The 12,768-nt window shown below is 38.4% G+C and overlaps 1 protein-coding gene and 2 long non-coding RNA genes across 3 annotated transcripts in view; 2 read left to right on the forward strand and 1 right to left on the reverse strand.

Annotated features, from left to right (window-relative positions):
• The first annotated feature begins 520 nt into the window (after positions 1-520).
• LOC136179862 (uncharacterized) lies at positions 521-2,317 on the forward strand. The gene is made up of 2 exons (XR_010666794.1): positions 521-658; positions 1,667-2,317. It is a non-coding gene; the product is annotated as an uncharacterized lncRNA (long non-coding RNA).
• Positions 2,244-3,556, reverse strand: LOC136179863 (uncharacterized). Its single transcript, XR_010666795.1, has 2 exons — positions 3,293-3,556; positions 2,244-2,687 (listed from the first exon to the last, which is right to left on the reverse strand). It is a non-coding gene; the product is annotated as an uncharacterized lncRNA (long non-coding RNA).
• An 8,776-nt stretch (positions 3,557-12,332) lies between these two features.
• Positions 12,333-12,768, forward strand: part of LOC109984243 (zinc fingers and homeoboxes protein 2) — a 30,499-nt gene continuing 30,063 nt past the window's right edge. Inside the window, exon 1 of the mRNA XM_020634321.2 lies at positions 12,333-12,754. The gene's annotated coding sequence lies outside the window, so the exon portion shown is untranslated. The remainder of the gene's footprint in view (positions 12,755-12,768) is intronic.

Genomic DNA, 12,768 nt, shown 5'->3' on the forward strand with positions numbered 1-12,768 from the left:
GGAGGGAGCCCAGTGAGATGCCCCCACAAACTAAACTGGTGCCTTTAAACACACAAGAGCAGCAGTTCTACTCCGAGCTCTTCTACATCGAGTTTTGTGTAAGTGTGAAATCTGAGTGCAACACTACACGTACCTCCAGGAAAGAACAGTTTTTCCAGTGTTGAAACCAAGGGGCAACCTCCGGTCTCGAAAAATGAAGCCTATGCGGAAGTACAAAAAACTGTAGTTCCTCGAGGTTCCGCTTGAGGCTGGCTGCAGAAGCGCCGGAAGTGCCATAAGCCCACAGCCAAAAAAGCCCGTTTTTACCACAGGAATCAACATGTTTACAGCCTGGTTCAAAAAACGAGATATATCTGAGAAGTTGACGGCCCCTTCTCCTCACACTGTGGGGGGGGTGAATTTTTTTATAACTCATCGGATTTTATTCTATTAAGGAAAACGACTATGCCCATATTTGGTTGTGTCAGATTTGATTGACAGCTGTGCGCGCTGCATCTGTCTGTCAGGTCAGCAGGTCAGGAGGCTAACAGCTTCATCCGTCTGATTTCTCCTCTTTGTTACTTCGTTTGGAGAGTTTTTTAACACATATCTGACAACATACATGGCTTGCTGTGCAGTTAACAGACCATCCAACAAGTTGATGCTTCAGTTTTTTTCGGTAAGTGATATAGTAGTGTTATATTTACTGCTTACTCATGTGTTTATATTTACGGACCTAGCTTGTTTAGCGTTAGCTTGTAAACCAGTCGGCAAACTGTGTAGCTCATTATTTACATTATTTACGGTCAATGGTTTAGAAATGTTTGTTGTTAAGATGGTGAAAATAATGAGTTTGTGTGATGTTAGAAGTTAAAGGTTCACCTCGGTGGTTAACCACAGACTGTAAATATGGTTATCTGACGTTATGATGAATGTTATTATTAAAAAACAAACTTGGTGTAGTAATTATCCGTCAGTAACATAAACTGAACTGAACCTAATGTGCTGTGTAGGTTATAGAGGATGACATTAATGTTACATGGTTGATGTAGTGTCTTAAGATTTGTACAAACTGTTAACAAATAAAAAAAACTTCACTTTGTAAGAGCATCTGTAACCATTAAGAACTATATTAATAACCATATTAATTTTCACTGAACTCATACACAGAATATAGCTGTAGAAATATAAAATATAAATAACATATGGAATGAAAATAAGATATAAAGCACATAGATATAAAGTATAAGAAATAGTTTGAAGAGTACAGCCATGTACTGAGCTCATGTTAATAATAAATGAGTTACTGTATGTTCTGTACTGAAGCACAGAGAGTTGGGACCTGTTAATGATTTAAATAATTCAGGTTATATTTGTTTCATGTTAAGATGAAGTACTATCCACAATAAATTGCTTAATTTTTCCTCACAAAATCTGAGACAATTTGATGTGGAATATCATTGTGTGAGTGAGAGAGCTGAAAACAGCATGATTACAATAATGTTTATCTTCTTAACTTTAAATAGATGTTGATTACCTGAATACTGGACCTTTGTTGTCTGGGTAGTACACTGTTGAATTTATAAATGTGCTCTTACACACAGATGAATACAGAAAAATAGATGAGAACAAAAAAAATGATTTAATGAATAACTGATATTTTCTCTCTTTCTTTGTCATCCTGAAGACCCCTCACTAAAAGTCCATGTTCTCCTGGATCCATGTCACATGCTCGAGCTTCTTCAGAATGACTTTTCAACAGTCAAAGTTTTGCTGAGAGAAGATGGCCAGCAGATAAGACAGCAGTACATCAACGAGCTCCACAAGCTTCAGAAGAAGGAGGAGGGTTTGCACCTTAGAAGACTGTATTCATGCTTCAGCTGTTCAAATAAAAATAGATCTCCTCCAAACAACTTGCAATCAAACTATTTTCTTCCCATTTTAAAACCCTTTGTCCAGTTTAGATGGGAGAAGTTGATATTATGTGATATTGATCTGGGAAGACTACATTTCTAAATCATTTTTAACTGTGTTTTTATTCACCAGTTATTGATCTTATTTACTCTCCACGTATCTTGATTTAAGAATGGGGCTGTGTTTAAGGTCATATTTTTGCAATGACTCTGTTCCATCCCACTTTCAGAAATGAACTACATTAGTATTTATCAAAAGAGTAAGAAGTTGTGTAAAAGTAGACTTCCTTCCCTAAGCTATTGAGTTGAGCATTAATCTGAAATGTATACTCATAAGTAGACATAAAGGAGTGCATTTATATAGAAATATTTATTTAATCTGAAAAACAACATTAAAAAAAGTCTGTTTTTACAGCAGAGATGAACATGTTTACAGCTTGGTACAAAACAAACAAATAGGTGTGATTAGCTCATGTCTCGATGGACACACACTGTACAGGGGGTGAATGTTTTGATGAAGGATAAGAGTTATTCACAATAAGGCGTGTAGCTGACCAGCTTGACAGGGGGGCGCGGTGTAACGGTTTGTCAAAAGGCTTAAAACCCGTCTCAGCTCTCAGCCTGTGGGTGACATCACTCAGACCTCCCTCACAGCGAGCTGTTGAAGAGAAGCAACCGAAGTCCACCCCAGAAGAACCAACAAATACAGATGTTGTTGAAGCTCAGGTTTCTCCCTCTGTCTCTGCAGCTCTCTGGGCACCTCGACGGACAAGTCACCAATAATCCACACTGTGTCTATAGGAGAAATACAAAGGTGTTCAATTAATGCCTCAGACAAGACTAAATGTACAGTTAACTACATGTGACAGCTCAGGGTGTTTTTTTGTTATGAGCCACATCTGCAGGAATAATATTGAACAAGGTGGCTGCAACTCATCATAATAGATGCCAGTCTTAAATACTATTTTTTCTAATACTTAAAGTTTTTGGTGTGAAGCTGACACTGTCCACAGACTCCATGACTTCACAGGTTCAATAGAAAACAAATGTCTTATAATAAATACTAAATAATTATTTTTCAATTGTCATGTTCACCTCATCGCTGTTGACATCAGTAAATATAAGACACAGACATTCCTCTTTTTGTCAGAACAGTAACATGAACTGTATGCTTTGTAATATTGATTTCTTCTGGATGTCTCATATTTATTTACAGTTTATGGATAAAACTTTGTTAATGTATTTCTCTGCTAACACTGACAAAGTCTAACTTCTCTAACAAATAACTCATAAACATAATTGTATATTTAAAAAAGTGTAGTTTTAAGACTTTAATTAAATATTTGTGTTGAATATAATTCGTTTTAACTGTGTTGTAGAAAAGTTAAATGTTAACTTACTGTTTGTAGAGTTTTCTCAGGACGAGCAGGAGTAGTTGATGATAGCAGCCGTCGCTGTTAGCTATGCTGTGAAGAGGACTGCTAACGTCGAGCTGAATGGGCGGAGCTAAGTCCCGCCGGTCCCGCCTTACTGCTGTTGCTAGGTTGATCCGAAGTTAGGTTGAGACTGCAAATCCAATATGGATGCGGCCGTCGATTGGACTCATTTTCTGCCTATGTCACAGACGGGTCAGGGTTCGTCCAGTAATATTTACAGTCTATGGTTGAAACTCATCAGTTCAGTTGACTGACTTTGCTTTTAACTGTGGCCCTTTAAAAAACAACTACAAACACTTTGGCCTTCGGAAGAGATTAGGCATATGTTATGATAAGGCGTTATGAGGATTCACTTCAGTGTCTTTAGCGGTAGGCGTGGTTAGTAGGAGGAGAAGCAGGGTCAGTACTGATGACACACCTGAGGGGGGGGTGTGGTGGCTCTGTCTCTGTAACCTTCATTAGCAGCACCTGCGGAGGAGCCAGCTGGAAATTGGTTTTGAGTGGAAGAGATGATTTCCAAATTTGAACACAGTGGAATGTATTCATAGTATTCCACATTATCTGCACTTTGTCCAATAAAACCTGCCTCTTTGTCTAAGAATTGGTAACGAGGCACAACGGCTTCCTTGTAGAAAACGTGCCACCGATTGTTCCTGTGGACATGAACGCATTGTATAGCCCTTATCAGACTGCTGCTCACTAAAGTGCAGTAACTCAGCCGTCATCATGTCTCTGTACATTCATAGTGACTCCTTGATGGTACACAGGGGAAACACTTCCCCTGATTACGCCTCTGCGTCATTCAGACTGAAGGAAACGTCACAGGGGCGTAAATATCGCAGTCTGAACAGGGTTTTATGATCGTAAACCGGTCGCAATAAACAAATTCTTTATTCTTCAAATAGTCTTTTACAAATGTGCAAAACCATGTTTCCTACAAGTGCCACATAGATGACATGACATCTTTACACTTCGGGTCAACACCTGACAGCAAGTAGAAGATTTCAAAGCGCGGCTGCAGGGAACCCTCTCTTCCCTCAACCTTTCTCCTTGTTCTTCTCATTTTCATCCTTTGCTTGTCTTGATAATTCTAGCAAAAGCAAAAAGAAAGAAAAAGAAAGAAACTTTATCTCTCCTTCCCATCGCTTTCTTTTTTCTCTCTCCCTCTGGTGCTCAAAGCCATATGGTTGAATTGTAACCATGTGTGTGTTTGACGAGTACAGTGGAAGCTCTGTCAGACTGAGAAACTTTACCATAACACACAGAGAGGGCAGCGACATTCACACACAATGACACAGACATTATTGCATCACACCAGAGAGAGGAAGCAATTTTTATGGAATCGCCTCCCAATTCATGTCATTGTGGTAAATATTTTCATATCATGGTTTGTGAAGTGTCAGTACTCTACACCACAGAGATAAGTGTTTCACAGAAATGGAAATTGGGTGATGAATTATCTGGTAAATGGCCCACTTCCTTTTCTTGTGTGCCTTGGGAAAACAAAATACTGCCAAGCTCTGTGTACTGTGCTGCTGCCTCGTTCAATTATAGAGAATGCTGTTTTTGTCTTGAAAAACAAAAGGATTACGTAGATTTCAAATCAAAGAAAGCTGAGATAAACAAGTAAGAGCAGAGGGAGTACGAGAACAGAAGAACAGTGATCTTTTTTTCCTCTGTGTAATGACTTGAAGAATTTACAGGCTAAACATCGAATTTTACTTCATCGAGGAAATGGAAGGTGAAGGGATGCTTCAAAACACAACGTAATAGAATGTAAGTATATTCTCAGTTTAAAGGAAATCATCTGAGATCTGCAGCTCCTTTGAACAGGATACAGTAGAGAGACGAGCCAAAGGAGCTGGATTCAAGCTCCTCACCTGAGCCAATAAGACAATTTAAAGAATTGTTTAAAAAGCGTGACTCCACTGTAAAATAGCTGAATCCAACTCAAGGTTTGTTCCTTTTTTGGTAAAGCTACACTCCACTGATTTAATTCATTTACCAGCACAGTGACCTTAAATGACCTCCAGAATTCAAAGACTTTAAGCCTCATGACAGTTTCTTGAAATGGTACAAATTAATAACTAAAAGTTCATTGTCATGAAGCATCAACAGATAGTGCAGTTTAAATAGTGTTTGTGAGGAAGCTCACATTATGATAATAGACTGTATAAAACAACCCAGTGGTTTCTGAAGTGTAGTTTTGAAACTCATCGATGGCGGTCGCCACGTTGGAAATACTGTCTCAAACTTACTTTTTGTTAATCTAGAAACAGGTAAAGATCTGGAGGAAGGCCTTTAGCCTCCTGACAAACAGTTCAACACACCTGCCCACCAGTTAGATCAGCCTTTCCCCTTATTATGCACAACACTTATCCTTAACAATATCATCAAAACGGATGACTTCTAAAGCCTCCCCATTTTGTGCAGTGTACAGTGTGTGTGGATTTAGAAATGAGCTTATTCAGACCAAATCATTTTCTGAACCAGGCTGTACCCATGTTTATTTCTGCTGTTAAAATGGTCCTTTTGGTTTTAGTCAGTCTTGGCACGTCAGCATTGGCTTCATTTTTCAACACCTGAGGTTGCCACTCTGTTTAGATACACCCAGCAAAGCACTAACACATGTGACAATCAGCACAGTGCAGCACTAAACATAATAGCTATAATCAAATATAAGTCAGAATCAGAGGAGGATTTCTGCAATCTGAGAATAAGTCATTTAAATGGGTTACTGAATGGTAAATTAAGAAATGCTTTGCTATCAATATCACAGATAGTATTTAGTATACACATGCAACAGTAGCTAAGATTCCTTTATTTTTGTCATATATCTCTTCTCCCAACATTTCCTGTCTCTCTTCAGCCGTCCTATCTATTAAAGACAAAACAAATATATATTACTTATTGCAGACTGGGCAATCTTTTTGAAAAAAGTGAATACAGCTTGTTGTCTCCTCATCACTTTGTTCTGTTTGGTGTAGTTCTTAGACACCCAGTAAGATACTTTGCCAGTAAACACAGCTGTAGCCAGATGGTTTCTTTAGCAACCAAGGTCTTCCACACCTACAGTTTCCCATCCCTCTCTTACTCCTCATTTTGCTGTATCATGGTTGTATCAACAAGTGTGTCATAGTTGAACCTGAACGTGGGAAGGGACGCTAGTTTGAGGTTGTAGTCAAGATAACAGGATTTATAAAATCACCGCTGGATGAGCCCTGTGTGAATGCATCATAACCAGACAATGTCTTGACAACATTCCAACTGTCTGCTGTCTGAATGAGACTAATCTGCTCTTTGGGGAAGTACATGCACAACCTGCACACCCACACACATTTCCAAATACAAAAGTAATTTCATTTCAAAACGGTGCTGGAAATTTCTGTTATCAATGCAAAAGAAAGGATCTTGAGTCAATCAATGTCTTTTATTGTTATTTATTCTTCTTGCAAGTAGAGGGAACAAATCTACAGAGTGTCAGTCAGAGAACCATCTGCGGGAAAGTTCAACATTATCACAATATGCTTGGGTTTTTATACACATGCTTCACAGAAAAACCTTCATGCCTATATAAGGAGTGTCGATACAGGCGCAGTCACAAATATCAAGGACATTTTGTCATACATTTCTCACAATTTCAACACGTCGCACAACAGTAATGTCAAGGCAACTTCAGGTCTGAGTATCTTTGATCATTTTGGTATTTGTGAGAAACCTTCATCCATGCGGTATGGACAAAACAAGAATATTACTTGTGAATTATTGTTGCATTTTTCACACGAGATGTGAGTAAAACATGTCCTTGACCGTAAACAGAATTTTTCCATCACAAACCTCCATTATAAAGAATATTCATAACAGTGAAACAAGAAAACAGCCAAATGATACAACAGGCCAATGAATTATATACAGGCATTCATTATTATTGTAGAGCGTCTAATTGGTCAATTAATCAGCTGTTGGGCCTAATCATACTGTTGCTACAGCACATGTGCAATTTATATTTTTTATAATATTTAAAGCTGAATTTCTAAAAAAAAGAAGAAGATTTTTAATCTTTTAAGAAAGAAACAGACTTGGGTTTTTTTTTTAAGATAAAATCATGTTTCATTTTCAGCTTCATTTTAATTTTTTTGCTATTTATTTTCCACCACTTTTTTGTGGAAAGTATTTTGGCGAACATTGCCATCTTTTAAAATGTGCTCTATAAATAAAGCTGGATTGGATTCGATAAAGATGCTGTCGATAAAAGAGTCCTGATTAAATCTGCCATAAAAACTCAGAAATAAATAGGAACAGGTCTTAGTATTATTTGTTTTTGGCTGTCAAAGAATCATTTCAGAATATCAGTTAATTAATGTTGAAGACAGTCATGGACAGAAATGTTATTGATGGGAATATTCCTACGATTAAAACCCTGTGAATCATTACGCCAAAGATTAACCTGAATCACACATTTTTTCCAGGAAGGTGGCTACAGGGTGAGGTGAGCCAAATGCTTTGGGGGAAATTGATCAAGCTTTTCAACTAACACTAGCATAAAGCAATGAAGTTATTAGTCTCTCTCCTTGGGCTTCATTAGTCTGTGGTTAGCATCATTGTTTTTTACTGGTAAAATTTTTGAGGATGGGTAAAACTCATAATTATGTCTCTGATGTAGAACAATGCAATACAAAGCATGGTGGATCTCTGCGACACTAAACATTCAGAAACAGCCAAATGCAAAAAAAAAAAAACCATCAATGTACAGGTAGCAAATATAAAAGCACCAAATAACTGCAAATGGTAAACTTTCAAATTATATAGGAAAACCTTTTCTTTCTTTTTTCAGTGAATTCTTCAGTTCTCCTTGTAGTACCTTCACAATCCACCAGAGGGCATCATCAAACACTATGGAAACCGACTGCTCAGGCAGGTCAGAAGCCAGCTTTCATTGGCAGGAGTTTGATTAGAGCAGAGTTTATCTGCTGTAGAAACATGCGGGGGGAAATAAAAAATTAAGCCCCCCATTCACAGTGTTTGTATTTTTATCATGCCCTTCGCATCTTCATGATGTGAAATCCAATGCATGGCTGAACTTGATGGTTTAGATTCCACACATGCACTATGCCAGGTAGTGTTCAGATTATTTAGCAGTGTCCAACAAATTTGAATGCTTAACAAACAAAAAATAGCAATGAAAAAAAAACACATCTCCTGATCTTATTTTAGAGACAAATCAATTGAATGGAGAGGAGAAAGAAGTGGTTTGTGTTCATCCATTATGGGCAAAACCAATTTCTCTGTAAAATCTAGCCTTCATTTTCGAGTTTTTTTTTTAAATGCCATTTAAGTTTGGAAAGAAAAAAATGGCTAAAATGTTTTTTTTTTTGTTTTGTATCACTTTATTGAAGCAGTGAGTCCCATACAGGAGGTTAAAGAATTCAACAATAGGGAATTAACAGCTGTATGGCACCATCTAGTGACTTTTTGTTTAAATCACATTTATTTATAGAAAAGGTCAGACTCAGTTGAGCGTGATGCATGGTCTCCTGGATTGTACCATGCATGAGTAGAGTACCTTTATTGACAAAGTGATTTACCTTATTGCACTTTCTGCAAGATGTGTATGGCTGACAGCTGTAAAATCACAACAAACCTCCAATGCTATCCTGCAGAAGAAAGTTAGAGACAGAGATTTAAGCTGCTGAAAACTCTAACTTATTTTCTGTTGCACTTTGGTAAAAAATTTTAAAAAATAAAAATAAAATAAAAAAACCCTATATGCCATTTACCTCCAGAGTGTGGAAGTCACCTGATTTATTTTGTAGTATTCTTGGATCTGTACAAATGTCAACTGGCTTATCAGTGATGGTGTACAGAAAGTAAATCTAAGCTTGGTATTTCAGGAGTCTTTGTTGTTTTTTTATATAGGCTCAGATATTTTGAAATCAAAGATTGAAATACTTCCAAACACAGTTGTTTATCTTTTGAACAGAGTGTCATGCCCAACCCTAGCTTTGGAGGTGCCCCCACTTAAATGTCACTTAACACTGTCTATGAACTGATTACTATACAAACACACATACTGCATGGTTACATTTTTTTAGGTTTATTTTCTGTGCTTTTTATTTCTTTATTGAGAGAGATAGGACATAGATAGAGATAGGTGCATATAGATCCAAAATCAGGGAGAGAGAGAGAGTAGAAGATGACAGGCGGGAAGGGAGCCACAGGTCGGATTTGAACCCGGGCTGCCAACTTGGAGAACTATAGCCTTCGTAAAAGGGGCTTGCACACTAACCACTATAGGCTACCTTAACTTGATATTCTAAGAGCAGAGTGCATATTCTAGTCATATATGTAATGTAAACACTATCTGATTAAACTCACATGGATGCATATAAAGTTTAATCAGGAGAAAAGTGTTCATTCACATTCACTGAACGGTGTGACCATCTCAGAAATCTGAGGTTCTGGACCACATGGAGTGCTGGTTAAAACTGGTTCAACTCCCAACCTGGTACCATCTGGCGCATGTCATCACTCTCTTTCCCCCATCAATTCAGTCTGTAGTTGTCCTATCAATAAAGGCAAAGGCCAAAAAATATAAGTTAATTTTTTTTTTTTTTTTAACATTCAGGATGGATTGCAGCGAGCTGACATTTAGCTTTAAACGATAAGTTGATCCCTTTAACTCATTCAGCTTGTAGAGAGATAATGTGGGCAAGGATCTGAGCAGGCTGCAGGACAACTTCAGAGATGACAGAGCTCTTTCACTCATGATTCATATTCAGGTCTGTTTTCTTATGACCAAACAAGAGAGTTTATTAACTGTGATGGGAGGTTCTCATGTCAAGACCGAGAGACGTGACAACCGGATTCAACCAAATAGGATGTGAAATGTTGCTTCAAAACAAGGTTGGAGAGATACACTGCTCTTGATCTTTACTATGTTCAGATGTTTCAACATCTTTGATTATAATATTGTTTTAGACATTCAGTGTATCAGCTTTCCTTTTATTCTAGCAGGAAGAATGTATCTCTATGTCCTGGATCGAGAGCAGGAAAGAGTATTAAGGATGCTACACCACACTGAATGTGTCTTAAAAGAAACTGATCCAGCATGATTTCATGGCTCAAATCATAAAAGAACAAAAAAAATATCTCTACTGCTCGTGAATTATCTTAGCACCTTTATGCAGCAATAAAAAAAACGTTTCCTTTAGATGCATCCAATTGCCAATCTTTATATGTGCATGTAGAGATATCACACTATTCACTGTATGTTTACATAAAAACACATATAATTGACCATGGAACAGAAGCAGACCTTGGTTTAAACACATCTTACAGCATCTTAAAATCACTGTTAAGTCAGAGTAGCTTCCATTGGATATTTTAGTGTTTATTGGGGAGAAGGTAGATTGAAATATAAATGAATTTAAATCATATCAACATTTGTGTTTAATATATTTTTCCTGATTTTTCTGAGGAGCATTTCATGGGACGTTGACTGACTCCAGTTCTGAGTTTGATCAGGGGCATAACTGTTCTTTATTACTTTATAAAAATAACCACTAATGTAGTCATGTGTAGTGTTTGTGTTATAGCAGGGGGTGGAAGGTATGTGTATGTATATGTGTGTGTAAGTAAATATCTTTTGTATCTGTATGTGCATGCTGACAAGCCTTGAAACCTTTTATAACTGTAAACCAAATGTAACATAGATTAGCTCTTTCTGTAAGCATGCTCTCCATATTTTTCTATCATATATATGTTATGTAGTTTATATTGAGAAGGCCTTTTTCAGGGACAGGCATTGGAAATTAGCATTAGCTATAAATGCTGTGGTGCAGTGCATTGGAATATTGTTGTTCAGGTCTTCATCTGTCCCTGCCAAATAAACCAGAGGGAAAAAAACTGACATACAAGATGTTGGCTAATATTAAAACACCCAGAGGAAACAAACTGTCGAACAAGATTCCCAGATGTAATGGACGTGAAAAACAATATTACTGGAGAACCATTTTGAGATAAAACAATTGAGCGCTGTTCAAAAGCATTACCTGATATCAAACATGAAACTTGACTTATCTGGTCCTACATTCAAACAGATTGTCATACAACAGGACTAAGGTAAGGCCAGTCACAACTGTTTTAATGAGGGGGAGGTTGAAGCACAATTGAGGCATTTGTGTAAAAACCAAGATGGCCACTGGTAATGTTGAAGGATGTAGGCCTAATTCCTATGAGCATCAGTATTTAAACTACACAGTAGCTTATGTTATAGTCAAATGGAATCATATTGAGCTAAAAACAAAAACAAATTAACAGCTACCTAGCGGTGCTTTCTTTGTATCCATGTTCAGTTATTATGTGTTGCCTGTAGATAACTAACCTTGCAAAAAAAAAAAGCAAATAGCCTAGAAAAGCATCTGCCTATTTTGTATTCTTTAATGTCATAAAATCACTGCAGTGCAAATTTTGTGCAGGACTCCACCACGAAGCTCAGCTGTGATGCATGCATGGGCCAAGGTCAGGATCAATTCTGAGGTAGATCCAGTGGAGGTCACTGTTGTGTGTGTGAGAGCTCTCAGAGCTAACTGTGTCACTTCAGGACATGTCAGTAAAAACTGTTAGTATATCAGTTGACCTCAGATTTACCTTTTGTGGATCCAGATGTGAGCGTGTTTTGTGTGTGTGATGAAGGGCAGAGATGTATCTGCAGAGCTGTAGAAAGCACTGCAGCAGCACCTCACATGTACATTCAGGGAGAAAGCTGGGGGGGAGAGAGAGAGAGAGAGAGAGAGAGAGAGAGAGAGAGAGAGAGAGAGAGCGAGAGAGAGAGAGAGAGAGAGAGCGAGAGAGAGAGCGAGAGAGAGAGCGCGAGAGAGAGAGAGAGAGAGAGAGAGAGAGAGAGAGGAAGAGGGGTGGGCGGGATGAATCACGGAGGGTGGGGCTTTGGGTGGTAACAAACGCCCCCTCTGCTACTTGAATATTCAATGAGCTTTGAGCCCAGAGTCTGGCAGGCATCAGCACAGGGGCAAGTTGACGGCAACAACACGCAGTCCATTCATTTTTACAGCAGCAGGCATGCTTCATGGAACCACAAACACTCCCCCCAGTTCTTTCACTTTCCTCGGTTCTGCTTCTGAACTTTACGTGGCTACAGCACCATGGACCCGCCATGGACGGACACCGGCGCCCCGGTACGGCATGCAAATACGTACTCTGACGTCGGCGATCATGTGGCTTTTGGCGTAGATCCTCCTTGTGATCGCCAGTTTTTTTTTTCTTTCCTGTCGCCTGTTGTCTGCTCGGTTATTGGACCGCTGTGAGAGTATTTAAACAGATTTGCGTTTTTCCTCTCTTGGTCGAGCTTGGCCGTTTTGGGGGATTGTAGCCTTACGCACTACCTGAGCATCGCGCCACGGTGTGCAGGTAAGAAACACATC

Source organism: Labrus bergylta, chromosome 8, assembly GCF_963930695.1.
Source record: "Labrus bergylta chromosome 8, fLabBer1.1, whole genome shotgun sequence".
NCBI lineage: Eukaryota > Metazoa > Chordata > Actinopteri > Labriformes > Labridae > Labrus > Labrus bergylta.